The 12,845-nt window shown below is 52.1% G+C and overlaps 1 protein-coding gene across 2 annotated transcripts in view; it reads right to left on the reverse strand.

The window, feature by feature from the left end:
• Positions 1–12,845, reverse strand: part of LOC141153065 (uncharacterized) — a 204,495-nt gene that overhangs the window by 14,647 nt on the left and 177,003 nt on the right. The gene's annotated exons all lie outside the window — the stretch shown is intronic.

The raw sequence follows: 12,845 nt of genomic DNA on the forward strand, positions 1-12,845 counted from the left end.
CCATCCTCTGCACCTGACCCCCTGAGGCTATACCCCACCCGTTGGGGGTTATACTACCAAAAGCTGCACCAACACCATCAGCCTCAGCGGACCCTGCTGCAGCGGCGGCCGTAGTGACCGCAATACAACGGGTGGCGTAGTCGACATTAAGAACTTAATAACATCTGTAGGACTGCCACATACAACTGAGTTTCACACCCTGGGCACGGACCGGGTCACAGCCACTCGGAAGACTACAACTCCCATCTGATCCGGCTCCGGGTATTCCCCTAAAGAATATGGCCCAGGGGGCGCGTCACTTACACTCTACAGGAGAGAGGACCCCACTGACCATAAGAGCTTACACTCTACAGGAGAGACAGGACCCCACTGACGATAAGAGCTTACACTCTACAGGAGAGAGAGAGGACCCCACTAACCATGAGAGCTTACACTCTACAGGAGAGAGAGAGAACCCCACTGACCATAAGAGCTTACACTCTACAGGATAGAGAGGACCCCACTGACCATAAGAGCTTACACTCTACAGTAAAGAGAGGACCCCACTGACCATAACAGCTTACACTCTACAGGAGAGAGAGGACCCCACTGACCATAAGAGATTACATTCTACAGGAGAGAGAGAGGACCCCGCTGACCATAAGAGTAGTGTTGAGCCACCCCCGTAGTGTTCGAGTTCGGTTCGGTTCGTCGAACACCCGTGTGTTCGCCGAACTGTTCGTCGAACTGTTCGTCGAACACCTTCGAACACCGTTAAAACCAATGGCAGGCAAACAAAAACACATAGAAACACATAGAAAACACCTTCAAAGGTGTCCAAAAGCTGACAAACTGCTCAGAAGACACAACTAACACATGGAAAAGTGACAAGTACATATAGTCATGCGAAAAGAAAAGAGGTGGAGGAGTAAAAGGAGGGGGAGACACAGATATAGGCATGTCATGCCCTTCTAAAATCCAAAAAGTGAGAAGCCGACACGTTCAGTCCGCTCCTGCCCGTGCCACCTCCGTGTCGCCGGGTTTGTGCCAGAGCCGCGGTGAACACTGACGGCCAGCCCCCCTCTCCCAATACTGGTGCCTGTCCGCTGGTGGGTCGAGCGAGCCCCCCTGTGGTGGAGGCAGCTCTAAGCTTTTTAATTTAAATTGTCTCTCTAATTTGAATGAATACACTTTAAATCCATTTACAAGGATCTATTGGAGGGCAAGTCTCATGCCAGCAGCCGCGTAATTCCAGCTCCAGTAGCGTCCACTAAAGCTGCTGCAGTTAAAAAGCTTTTATAAGGATCGAGCTCGGCTGTCCACCGCAAGGCATCCTACTGCCAGTCCCAGCCCCTATGCCTTGGGGTGCCTCCCGATGCTCTTCACTGAGTATCCCATGGTCCCGAAGCATTTCCTTTGAAAAAATTAAGTGTCCAAACTACAGGTGGTGTAGCTTGCTTAACAGCCGGGATAATCCGCTGACTAGCAGACACTGCTACTAGGCACAAAGTATTTCCTGGGCTAGATGCAGTTAAAAATTTGTAATTAGATACTCTCGTTGGATGCTGAGAAAGCATTCCATAGAGTCTCCTGGCACGCCATATATGATTCTCTTAAAAAGCTTGGGGTAGGGGTCTAGGGGACCCTTTTATAGCCAAAATCACGGCCCTGTATCACAATACGTCACCTAGGCTGAAGATAGATGGAACTGTAGCACCCTGAGGGCTCGGTTGCTACAGAGGTATTGCACCTCACCCAGAGGTGTGATATCTCACTCTCAGGTAAGGATGGAGTGTGGATCAGGACCCGACACCTGCATGCATTACACCACATTGCCGTGGGGCAGGGCGACCAATATGCCCCTGAGATGGGCATGACAGTCCCTGTCCCTGGCTGGAGTGGGGGGAGGGAACACTGAGGAAGGGGAACCCTGTAGTGCAGGAGCAGGGAGGAAGCAGTTCCTGGGTGCATTGAGAAGGGAGTATAAAAGGTGGGCACCATCTTAGTTCAGTGCAGAGAAGTCTGAGCAGAAGTGACAGGGAGCAGGAGCTCTGCATGAGCTCTGCTCCGGAGGCGGGCCTAGTAACAGAGGCCCAGGCCTGGAAGAGGGAGAAGGAAGGAAGAGGAGCGGAGAAGGCTCCAGGAACGAGGAACGAAGGGATCCCAGGGGTGCGGACGGGCGAGTCGCCACCGCACGCCCGAATCCACCTGCGTGGAGGGGTCAGGCCAAAGGGGGAGACCGGTCCCCGAAACTAGTGGAGGCAGGAAACGACCCTCAGCTAGAAACCGGAGGCTGTGACATTTTATGTGGCGCAGCCCCTCGCTACACCCGCTAGGAAGGCACCACATAGGGTCAGGGAAACTGGCGCCAAGTTTACCAAGAGGAGGCCCGAGGCAGCCGGACAGAAGGGTTGATAAGAAAGGCCAGACAAAGGACACACAAAGGGGGTCCTGTGAAGCGCTCCAAAGTTATCTGGGAGTTGTCTGAGCCCCTCACCTGGTGAGCACAGTACGACGTGGGCAGCCGTTACCTGCAGATGTGGTCTGGATAATAAGAACTGTGAGTAAAGGCCCTGGACTGCATCACTGACTCCGTGTCGTTACTGCTGCTGCCCTGCACCATCACCCCCATCCTCCGCATACACTACCCTGAGGCTATACTCCTCCCGTGGGGAGTTATGCTACGCTCTGCTGCACCCACAACACCAGCCTCAGCGGTCTGCCCTGTAGCGGCGGTTCACTCTGACCGCAATCCACGGGTGGCGTAGTCGGACATTTAAACATCAAAACCACATAAATAGTTCCGCCACTGGTTTGACCACCCTGAGCCACGGAACCGGGTCGCCGCCACGAAAACTACAACCACCAGCATCCACCAAAAAGGGTCCGGCTCCGGGTGTCCCAAGGCCCAGGGGGTGCATCAGAACATTTTCATCACCTTTCACAATCACCAATGGGACAAGGCAGGGATGTCCTCTGTCCCCTCTCTTATACATCCTAGTGACGGAGCACCTGCTCTCATCAATTCGCCATAACCCCAATATTAGGTGGATTGAGGTGGGAGGCACCGAGTACAAGTGCTCTCTATTTGCTGATGATGTCCTAGTATATATCACTCAATCACATATATCCATCCCTGCTGTTATGGCTGAAATAGATCACTTTGTTACATGGTCAAATTTTAAAATCAATGCAGCGAAGTCTGAGGCCCTCGATGTCTCCCTCCCCAAATCCATATAGGATTCCATCCAGTCCAACTTTCCCTTTGCCTGGCCCTCACAGGGTATCAAATACTTAGGAATTCCTATTCATAGAGACCTCTCCCATCTATGTTATCTTAATTTTGGGCCCTTTATTGAACAACTCCATACAGACCACGGTTGGCAAGTTAGAACTGTAAGATTCACTACGTGAACCACTGGTGTTTTGTGGAAAAGCACATGTACACTGTGTTCCAAATTATTATGCAAAAAGTGTTTAGGAGTGATAAGGGAAGAATTTGTTTGTCAGTTAAACTCATTGATGGTGATGTGTGTCAGGGCTCTTTATATCACTGTAAGCAATTGCAGACACCTGTGCTAATTAGTTTGGCAGGTGTGTCCAATGAAAGGCAAGACTACTTAAGAAGGCTGTCTCACATTATTAAGCAGCCTACATTTTCTGCCAAAATGGGAAAGAAAAAGGATGTGTCGGCTGCTGAGAAGCAACAAATTGTGGAGTGTTTAGGTCAAGGCATGACTACAATCAACATTGTGCGATGATCAGGATGAAGTGTCTTGGCAATCAAGAAGTATGTAGCTGATTCACAGTACACACGTGTGCGTGCTGATAAGGGCAAATTGAGGACTCTTTCCTACAGGCAATTACGTCAGGTTAAAAGAGCAGCGGCAAAAAAGCCTTGTCATAGCAGCAGACAAGTTTTTGAAGCTGCTGGTGCCTCCAACATCCCCCAAACAACAAGATGCAGGGTCCTTCAGAGGTTTGCAGCTGTGCATACGCCATCCTGTCGACCTCCTCTATCCACTTCACACAAGCAGAAACGGCTCCAGTGGGCCAAACATTACATGAAGACTGATTTCAAAACTGTTTTGTTCACGGATGAGTGCCGTGCAGCGCTCGATGGTCCAGATGGATGGAGTGGAGGATGGCTGGTTGATGGACACCCCACGCAAACACGGCTACAGCGCCAACAAGGAGGAGGTGGAGTAATGTTTTGGGCTGGAATCATGGGGAGAGAGATTGTCGGCCCCTTTAGGATCCCTGAAGGCGCTAAAGATGAACTCCATAATGTATGTGGATTTTCTCAAACAGCACTTCCTGCCATGGTTCAAGAAGAAGAACCGTGTATTTCACAGCAAGATCATTTTTTTGCATGATAATGCACCATCTCATGCTGCACATAAAACATCTGCATCTCTGGCTGATATGGGCATAAAAGGGGACAAACTTATGGTGTGACCCCCATGCTCCCCTGACCTCTACCCCATTCAGAACCTCTGGAGCATCATCAAAAGGAGTGTCTATGATGGCGGGAGGCAGTTCACATCTAAGCAACAGCTCTGGGAGGGTATTCTGTCCTCATGCAAAACAATTGAAGCAGAAACCATCCAAAACCTGACAAATTCAATGGATGAGAGAGTTCAGAAGCTCCTTTCGAACAAGGGGTCCTATGTGAAAATGTAACATCACCTAGAATAAAGTTTTGAGTTGAAAACTGTTTGATTTCAGTTTCTAACAACCTGCTAATGCTTATAATTTCAAAAATGACCATTTTTTTGGTCTTTATTAAAATGAAAAGGTTGATCGAAAAGTTTGGGGGATCTAAGAGTGTGGCAACCCAGTAGTCATGATTACTTCGAATTCTGACAATCTGAGGGTCATGCTGCAGGTAGTGCAGCAAGAAGGCACTTATGTGTCTTGCGCATCTCGGAGCCCCAAAATTATTTTCCGGGCTAGATGCAGCTAAAAATTATTTTTAATTTTAAATCTGGTGGAGCTTATTATAGATGGCCTAATAGGATCAGTGCTGCACACTGCTACAAAGCCCAAATTATTTTCCAGCCAAGATACAGATAAACATGATTAGTAATTTGAAAGCTTAAAACGGTTGGTGAGGTGATTTTAACCAATCATCAAGCTTTTACTCTCCCCAGGATGACACAGGGGTAGAAAAGTCGTTTCGGATCCATGATTTGTTCATCTTTATGAACGTGAGTCTGTCTACATTATCAGTGGAGAGCCGCGTGCGCTTATCTGTCAGCACACCACCAGCAGCGCTGAACACACGTTCAGACAGAACGCTGGCTGCGGGGCATGACAAGATCTCCAAGGCGTAAGTGGCGAGCTCCGGCCATTTATCCAGATTGGAAGCCCAAAAAGAGCAAGGGTCCAGTGACACAGTAGTGGCTTCAATGTTTACTTGGAGATACTCCTGTACCATCGTCTCTAGGCGTTGACTATGTGTCAGACTTCTTGTCTCCTGTGGCATTGCAAAGGATGGGCTAAAAAAGTGGTGAAATGATTCCGCAAAATTGATGTTACCAGCAGATACTGTGGTTCTGTTACGGTTTGAGTGCTGAACACTTGACGGTCCCACGGTTGGCAAGTTGGAACTGTGAGATTCACTACGTGCACCACTGGTGTTTTGTGGAAAAGCACATGTAAGATTCTGCAACAGTCTCTGCTGATACTCCTGCATGCGTGCATCCCTTTCTATGGCAGGAATAATTTCTGCAAATTTACTTTTGTACCGGGGATCTAACAGTGTGGCAACCCAGTAGTCAGGATTATTTCTAATTCTCACAATTCGAGGGTCATGTTGCAGGTAGTGCAGCAAGAAGGCACTCATGTGTGTTGCGATCCAGGAGCACCAAGTCCCTGTTGTGTTGGTGGCGAGGTAACAATCATGCTTCCTTCCTCTGTCCTCTCCCCCCAACCTCGCACAACAGAAATGTGATCAAGGTCTCCCTCATCTGATGAGTCTTCCATCAGTTCGTCCTCCACTTCTTCCTGGGCTCCTGCACCTTCCTCACTAGTTTGGCTGCTACCATGCGCCCTGGGAAAACCATCTCCCCCACCCTCACATGCCTGCCGCCTTGGTGCTGCCGACCGTCTGGACCTTGCAGATGTTAGCCCTTCCGCATACAACTCCTCCTCCTCTACTTCCTCCACCTCCTCTTGTGCCACCACCTGACTCCGAATTCTGTTTAACATGTGCTCCAGCATGTAAATCACCGGAATAGTCATGCTGATAATGGCATCGTCAGCACTAAACATCTTCGTCGCCATTTCAAAACTGTGCAGAAGGATGCATAGGTCCCTGATCTGAGACCACTCCTCCAGCGTTTGCCCCACCTCTGGATCTCGTTGGCCCAGGCTATACGTCAGAACGTATTGCACCAGGGCTTGTCGGTGCTGCCACAGTCGCTGCAACATGTGCAGAGTTGAATTCCACCGGGTAGGCACATCGCATTTTAGCCGGTGAAGTGGCAGGCCCAACGACTTCTGTAGAGATGTAAGTCGCTGAGCTGCGGGATGCGAACGGCGGAAGTGAGCACACAGCGACCGTGCCCTCTACAGAAGGCCATCTAGTCCGGGATAGTGGGCTAAAAATTGCTGGACAACCAGGTTCAACACGTGAGCCATAAAAGAAACGTGTGTGACATTGCCCCGGCGAAGGGCCGCACCCAGGTTTGCAGCATTGTCGCACACGGCCTTCCCTGGTTTCTGGTCCAGTGGAGACAACCATTCATGAAATTGGTTCTCCAGAGCTGACCACAACTCCTCAGCTGTGTGACTCACATTTCCCAGACATTTCAAAGTAAAAACCGCCTGATGACGTTGAGCCCTACTGCCAGCATAGTAAGGAGGTGTGCAGGATCCCTTCTGCGCAGTTAGAAAGCTTGTGGCATGACCAGACAGGCTTTGGGTGCAGGTGGAAGACCGAGACGAGGTTGAGGAGGCAGAAGCAGTGGAGGAACTTTGACATAAAGAGGATTGACGCACAACTCGTGGGGACGGCAAGACTTGGACAGCAGCCCCTTGTCCTGCTGTCACCATAGTTACCCAGTGCCCAGTCAGCGACATGTAACGCCCCTGTCCATGCCTACTCGTCCAAGTGTCTGTGGTGAAATGCACCCTGTCACACACAGAGTTTCTCAAAGAAGCGGTGATGTTGTGTGCGACATGCTGGTGGAGCGCAGGCACACCTTTCTTTGAGAAGTAGTGCCGACTGGGCATCTGGTACTGGGGCACTGCGACGGACATAAGGTCTCGAAAATCCTCTGTGTCCACCAGGCGGAAAGGCAGCATTTCTGTAGCCAAGAGCTTGCAGATGGTGAAATTGAACCTCTTAGCTTTCTCATGGCTAGGAGGAAATGGTCTTTTACTTGTCCACATCTGAGGGACCGAGGGCTGGCTATTGTGCTTAGACGGGGTTGATAAGGGTGTCCCCGGCAAACTGCCGGTCTGTGAGGAAGATGCAGGCGGACATGTTAGGTTGCCTTGATCCAAAGGTGGTGCTATCGATGTCGGACAGCGCTCAACACCAGCTGGTGTTACCACCTCCAAAGAAAATGATGACCTGCCAATCACGCTGGCTGTTGCGGGTAAAGAGGTGGCAGGTCTGTAATAGTGGGGAAGGGCGTAGCCTTCCCTTGAGACTGAGAGAGTAAAAGGAAGAGTCCCTGAAGACAGACCTCCCCAACTGTGGTAGGCCAAGATAAGGGGGTAGAGCAGAGGGGGGGACTTAGTGCCCTTATCAAGCCTAGAGAGATATAGAGCTTGTACCTGGTATAGTTCCTTCTGGGCTGTAGTACCTGAAAACAGCCACAAGATGCCACTGTTCGGGGTGCAGATGTCAGGATGAGTCTGCTAGCCGAGCTATAGACAGTGATGGGTTAAGGTTCTGTGATGACAGCTCACTGAGGGTGGGCATATTAGGAAAGTCTCTGTTTTAATTTCCTGAATCAGGAAGTGATTGAGTAGTACAAGAAGGGATTGCGACCTGATGGGACAGCCTTATTATAGTGGCTGCTAGGGTAAACGGGAGCTCCGAACCCTCAGACAGTGAGATCCCAGTGCGCAGTTCTCCCCACGCAAGAGCACGAGTCCTGTTCGCTCGCCGTAGAAACTCACCAAAGCGTAGTGAGGACACGGGGCACTTCTGGTCTGCAGGCAGCAGAGGAAGCTAAACAGTACTCCAAGCCAAGACGTGGGGGAGAGATATCGGATCCGTTCACTGTTAATACAGAGGAGTCTCTAGGGCCAGGAATTATAGCCACAGAGATGTTCCGCCTAAAGAGGGAACCAGGGCTGAAGCAGTTAACGGCGCCTGTGAGGGAGATGATTGCCTGTTGGGCCTTATCCATTATATCTGACTGTAAATACTGTAAATATTCCTCTTCCCCAAGTAAAGTCCAAGTTCTGGTTAAGAACCTTGTGTCCTCTGAAATCATTGCTGCCCTGGTCCCAGAAGAAAATTGCCTGGAGACAGCCGCGATCGGATGGCGTGAAGTAAGTGAAGAGCACTACATACACAGCCACACTTCAGAGAGAGGACACGTATTGTCTGTAGGGTGCCATAGCGAGAGGGGTCTACAGCTCGCCCACGACTACCTCGCTGGGGCACCTTACATTTGGCGTAGTCGGCAGGATGCGAGCTCCTCGCATGAAGAAAGCGGGGAAGAGCCGACACAGAACACTAAGGAGAAAGTGTTGGAAGGCATGCGGCCCAAGATGGCGGCCCGAAGCATGGATTCCAAGATGGTGACGACGGCGGTAAAGGCTGGGAGAAGAACCGCCCATCGTGGGAGTGGACGGCGCTGGAGAGCGCGAAAAGATGCCCAGCCCCTACGAGTTCCGGCCCGAAGGAGGATGGGCCCAGCGGTAGAGATGCGTCCCAGGATGGGACGTCCCGGGAAGAAGAGGGCGCAGCGTAAGGTGAAGCCCGGCCCCGTGAGTACCAGCGCGCACAGAGAGGGGGCGCGGCTGAAGGCGGAGCGGCCGAGAGTGACAAGTGACGCGGCGGTCGCGTCAGAGGTCCGGCCCAGGAAGAGGCGGAGCTGGACGCGCAGGACGCGCGTCACCGGTAAGCGACCGGCGCCATTTTCTGTCCGGCACGTAAGGAGAAGGCGGTGAGGCAGCAGACGTCCTGAGAAGATGGCAGCCCCAGAGCCTGACAACGTGCGCGAGGCAAGCGGTGAGGAGGAACCCCTGAAGATCACTACACCAGGGGCCGCGGCTGGAAGTCGTCCGCCGGCGGGCGTTGCCCGCGATCCGCTGCTTTTACCCCCAGTGGCTGTTCAGTGGGCCACTAGGCCTGATCCGGAGCTGGGCCTGCTAGTCCACGAGCTTCACATGTGGTGCTGGAACCGGATGCCGGAGGAAACGTCCCCCTCGGCTGAGGGAGGAGAACATCCAGGTGGGGCCGGAGCAATAGCTTCAGCGAAGCTTACAGAAGGTGAGCGGTCCATGCCCCAGCGGCCGGTCACGTCTGCGGTACCTGCCCCAGTAGTTTCCGTGGCAACAGAGGCCCCCAGGCCTTCAGGGGACGGTGCGGAAGGGAAGCCCCCTAAAAGAAAGGCCCCACGGGAGAACTTTTGGTCACTGGCCTTGGAGGCCCTGCATTCCCCCTCAGCAGGGCGGTGCACCAAGCCCGGAAGTCCGCAGTGGGCTACCCGCGACCCTCCGATGACCCCACGTGAGCAGCGGCGGTGGACCGACACCTTCCTAAGAGGCTGGCTGGAGGGGTCCAACGCAGCACGGAGGGAGTCAGTGGAGAGCTCCCAGACCCGGGGGCGGGTCATAGAGTTCCGTATCCGCGGGGGATACGGGTTCCTCGAGGAAGAGTGGACCGGGCATGAGGTGTTTGTCAGCTGGGAAGCCGTCAAGCGCGAATACCTGCCCGATCGCCTCCACAACCTGCATGAAGGGGAGATTGTCCTCTTCGTGAAATGCGAGTGTGCAAAGGGGTGGTACGCGGCTGCGGTCACCTACCCATATAAATGGGAGGAGGTCCTGGAAAAGGACAGGCAGGTCTTCCGGCGAAGAGCTGAGAGGGAGGCTCAGCAACGTCGGGCTAGGGAAGCCCCTGGAGGATTCGTGTCCCCTCCCAAGGCCAGCATCCCACAGGAAGAGGAGTCCGGGCGCCAGCAACAGGGAGCTGGCGTCGAAGAAGAGAAGGATGCCCCGAGCTGTAGTAGGGCTGACTCTCCCAGTGAGGCTGTAGGCCCAACCACCAAGCACCCAGAAGGGGCCGAGGTGGCTAGTCGTAGAGTCGCCGAAAAGACTCAGGCTGGTGTTAGCCAGGAGGTCCATCATTTTTCTGTCACCAGCTACGGCCCTACCCAGGTCGGCTGTGGCAGTGCTACGTCCTCGGACGAGGACCCCGGGCCTAGCAGATACCCCGACCAGCCGTGGAAGTGGAGGAAGCCACCTTCATCCGCAGCATGGGCCGCCTTCATGAAGGAACAGAGGGAGGCCCGGAAGAAGTGAGCTAAGTGGACTAAAAGGTCCGTTGACCTTTCACTTCTTCTCCTACTAGGACCCGTCGGTGGTGGTCCTTTCTGTAGTTTGGGACTGTTACCCAGTGGGGGCGAAGTGCCCCATGTTGACTTCAGTTGAAACAGAAAAAAAAAAATGGAGGACTGTTCCCCTACCTCCTAGGCCAGGAAGGCCTTAAGCAGCACCCAAAAGTTGCGTGCCCGGGAGAGCTGCTCTTTTTGTTTTTATTTTTGTTTTCTTTTTGTTGCGCTTGTTGCGCCTTTTTCTGCTGGAATTTAAATTGCTGAGGCACCCCTTGAGGATGGATATCCTCCGAATCTAAGAGACTTGCGGCCTAGCGGGAAGAACCGGTGACCCCCTCTAGGGCCAAGAAGAAAAGAGACTCACAGGGTGTTACTTGTGACGGTGTGCCTCAAAATGTAGCCCCAGGAGGGGATTAAGGGCTATTAAAGAGTTGACCTGATTTAAAAATGTGGACATGGACACTTCGTTTCCAGGGTCCTTACCAAGAAGGACCGGTGCCTCTGAAAATGTTGATAATGGACTGTCCTGAATTGCTGTTCCAGGGCCCTTAACTGAGAAGGGCCGGTCTTCCATCCAAGAAGATGACCTCAGGACCAGTCGCTTACTAAGAATGTTCTAGTAAAATTTAGTAATGTAATTTTATAACTGTTGATTGATGTTTATTGCCTAGTGTGGTCAGGGACGACCAACATTAAAGTGTCGGGGAATGTAATAGTGGGGAAGGGCGTAGCCTTCCCTTGAGACTGAGAGAGTAAAAGGAAGAGTCCCTGAAGACAGACCTCCCCAACTGTGGTAGGCCAAGATAAGGGGGTAGAGCAGAGGGGGGGACTTAGTGCCCTTATCAAGCCTAGAGAGATATAGAGCTTGTCCCTCGTATAGTTCCTTCTGGGCTGTAATACCTGATAACAGCCACTAGATGCCACTGTTCGGGGTGCAGATGTCAGGATGAGTCTGCTAGCCGAGCTATAGACAGTGATGGGTTAAGGTTCTGTGATGACAGCTCACTGAGGGTGGGCATATTAGGAAAGTCTCTGTTTTAATTTCCTGAATCAGGAAGTGATTGAGTAGTACAAGAAGGGATTGCGACCTGATGGGACAGCCTTACTATAGTGGCTGCTAGGGTAGACGGGAGCTCCGAACCCTCAGACAGTGAGATCCCAGTGCGCAGTTCTCCCCACGCAAGAGCACGAGTCCTGTTCGCTCGCCGTAGAAACTCACCAAAGCGTAGTGAGGACACGGGGCACTTCTGGTCTGCAGGCAGCAGAGGAAGCTAAACAGTACTCCAAGCCAAGACGTGGGGGAGAGATATCGGATCCGTTCACTGTTAATACAGAGGAGTCTCTAGGGCCAGGAATTATAGCCACAGAGATGCTCCGCTTAAAGAGGGAACCAGGGCTGAAGCAGTTAACGGCGCCTGTGAGGGAGATGATTGCCTGTCGGGCCTTATCCATTATATCTGACTGTAAATACTGTAAATATTCCTCTTCCCCAAGTAAAGTCCAAGTTCTGGTTAAGAACCTTGTGTCCTCTGAAATCATTGCTGCCCTGGTCCCAGAAGAAAATTGCCTGGAGACAGCCGCGATCGGATGGCATGAAGTAAGTGAAGAGCACTACATACACAGCCACACTACAGAGAGAGGACACGTATTGTCTGTAGGGTGCCATAGCGAGAGGGGGCTACAGCTCGCCCACGACTATCTCGCTGGGGCACCTTACAGGTCTGCGCCCCAAAACAGGTGTGAACGCTGTCCCCCCAGTCACAGAGGATGAAGAGGCCGCGGATGCACAAGATATGGCAGACGGTGGTTGGCCCGGCCGACTAGACCGCATTGTAGCACACTGAGCTTCCCACTGCAACTTATGCTTCATGTCCATGTGCCGGTTCATGCATGAATTACTCAAACTATGTATTTTTTGGCCTCTACTTAGCTTTTGCTGACAAATGTTACAGATAACACGAGTTGGGTCATCTTTATCGATCTGAAAAAATGCCCAGGCTATGCAAGGCTTAGCACCCATGCGACCTGAAGAGCCACCACGACTTGTGGTGAGAGGCAGAGTTGTGTTTGAGGATGCAGTTGTTGACGTGCTTCCAGTACTACGTCTCTGTCCAGGAAGGCGCAACCTGACCTCGTCGTCACTAGCATCTTCCTCCACCTCCTCTGCTGACCTCATCTCTTGGCTGACTGTGGGTTGACAGTAAGTGGGATCTCCGACCTCATCATCATCACCCTGTGCGTTATCACACCCGTCGTCCTCAGAGCCAACCTGTTCCTGCCCTGACAAAAAACTAAAGTTGTCGCTCCAATCAGGTATTTGAGTCTTATCATCGTCTTCCT

This window comes from Phyllobates terribilis, unplaced genomic scaffold, assembly GCF_046119375.1.
Source record: "Phyllobates terribilis strain yellow unplaced genomic scaffold, ASM4611937v1 Scaffold_7__3_contigs__length_470593459, whole genome shotgun sequence".
NCBI classification, from domain to species: domain Eukaryota; kingdom Metazoa; phylum Chordata; class Amphibia; order Anura; family Dendrobatidae; genus Phyllobates; species Phyllobates terribilis.